The sequence below is a fragment of the Callorhinus ursinus genome, unplaced genomic scaffold, assembly GCF_003265705.2.
Source record: "Callorhinus ursinus isolate GAN/ISIS: 27379988/994484 unplaced genomic scaffold, GSC_fseal_2.0 scaffold39, whole genome shotgun sequence".
In the NCBI taxonomy this organism is placed as follows: domain Eukaryota; kingdom Metazoa; phylum Chordata; class Mammalia; order Carnivora; family Otariidae; genus Callorhinus; species Callorhinus ursinus.
In genome coordinates this window covers 624,829-626,638 of record NW_027397101.1, presented here as the reverse complement: position 1 = coordinate 626,638, position 1,810 = coordinate 624,829, and the positions used below count along the sequence as shown (strand labels likewise).

Sequence of the window (1,810 nt, the reverse complement as noted above, 5' to 3'; positions counted from 1 at the left end):
CAGTGAAATTGTAACTGGCCATGTACATAGAGTTTATAAGAATGCTTTTTCCACGCAAACACAAATTTGTGTATAGTCTAAGTATACCTAAGTGACCTAAGTGATGTTCCTTTTACTAGTTTTTTTTCCCTCTTTTAACGTTATTGAGGTACAATTCATAATATAAAACTGCACCCACTTAGAGTATACAATTTGATAAGTTTTGACAGTTACACTTATGAAATTAACACCACAGTCAAGATACAGAACATTTCCATTACCTTTCAAATTTTCCTTGTGTGTCCTTGCAGTCTATCCCACCCTCAGTCCCTGGCCTCAGGCAGCTTTTTGTTACTATGGATTAATTAGCATTCTATATAAATAGAATCATACAGGATGTATTCTTTTGTGTCTGGCTTCTTGAACTCAGCACAAGGATTTTGAATTCACCCATGTTGTTGCATATATCAGTAATCCACTCCTTTTCTTTGCTGGGTAGTATTTCAGAGTATGGACGTGGCACATTTTGTTTATTCACTTGGACATTTTGAGCTTTTGGAGATAGCAAATAATTCTGCAGTGAACATTCAAGTACAAGCCTTTGTGTGGACATGTGTTTTTATTTATCTTGGGTAGATGCGTAGTGAAGAATGGCTGGGTCATATGCTACATGTAAAAACGTTAACATTTTTTTTTTTTCAAAACGCCAATTTCCAAAACAGTTGTACAATTTTAGGTTCCCACCATCAGTGTATAAGACTTAGATTTGTTCTACATCCTCACCAACAGTCGGTATCTTCAGTATTATTTTTGGTCACTCCGATGTGTGTATAGTGATAGCTCGTTGTGTACTGAATTTGCATTTCCCTGAGCACTAATGGTACTGATATTCCTTTTTATGTGCTTATCGGCCATTTGTATATTTTCTTTTGTAAAGCGTCTATTCAAATAGCTTGCGTTTTTCTTTAAAGTTGTTTTTCTTATCAAATTGTGAAAGGTCTTTTTATACTTGGGATATAAGTCCTTTATCAGATATAGGTATTTGCAAGTACTTTCTCCCAGTCTGTGGCCTGTCTTTTCATTTTCTTTTCTTTTCTTTTTTTTTTTTAACAACTGATAATCAATTTATTAAAAAGGTTGATTTAAGCATCTGCAATGGTGACTTCAACCTCAACTCCTGGCTCAATACTGATGGAAGTAATCTGTTTAACAATCTCAGAAGGACTGTGCAAATCAATGAGTCGCTTGTGGATCCTCATCTGAAAACGATCCCAGGTCTTAGAACCTTCACCACAAGGAGTTTTTCTTGTAGTGATTCTCAGAGTCTTGGTAGGCATCCGAACCGGTCCTGTCACTTTGAGATTCTTTTCCTTTGCGCCTCTGATCAAGTCAGCACATACCTTTTCCAAAGATTTTACTTTGCGGCTGGTGAGAGTAATTCTAATTCGGTGAATCGCCACCTCCGGTTCCACGGGTGCGTCTTCCCGGTGTCTTTAAAAGCCATGGCTGCGGCGCGGCTTCCAGACCAACTTGTTCCTCAGTGAGAGCGAACAGCGGTGAGTCAGGAGCAGGAGCGGGGCGTGCAAACCTCCGCTGCGGCTGCGACCGCGTCTTCCTCAAAGAGCTGTCTTTTCATTCTCTTAATGGTGTCTTTCAAGCAGAGAACTTCGTTCATTTTGATAAAGTCCACTTTAACAATTTCTCTTCTGTAGTATGTGCTTTATATATCCTATCTAAGAAATTGTTGCCTCCCCCTAGGTCACAAAAATTTTCTGTTTCCTTATTGCATTTTTATGGTTTTAGTTTTTAGATGCAGGTTTATCATTTTGTA

The 1,810-nt window shown here is 38.2% G+C and overlaps 1 pseudogene; it reads right to left on the bottom strand.

Annotated features, from left to right (window-relative positions):
- Positions 1–1,066: 1,066 nt before the first annotated feature.
- Positions 1,067–1,553, bottom strand: LOC112808548 (small ribosomal subunit protein uS10-like; annotated as a pseudogene).
- Positions 1,554–1,810: the final 257 nt, after the last annotated feature.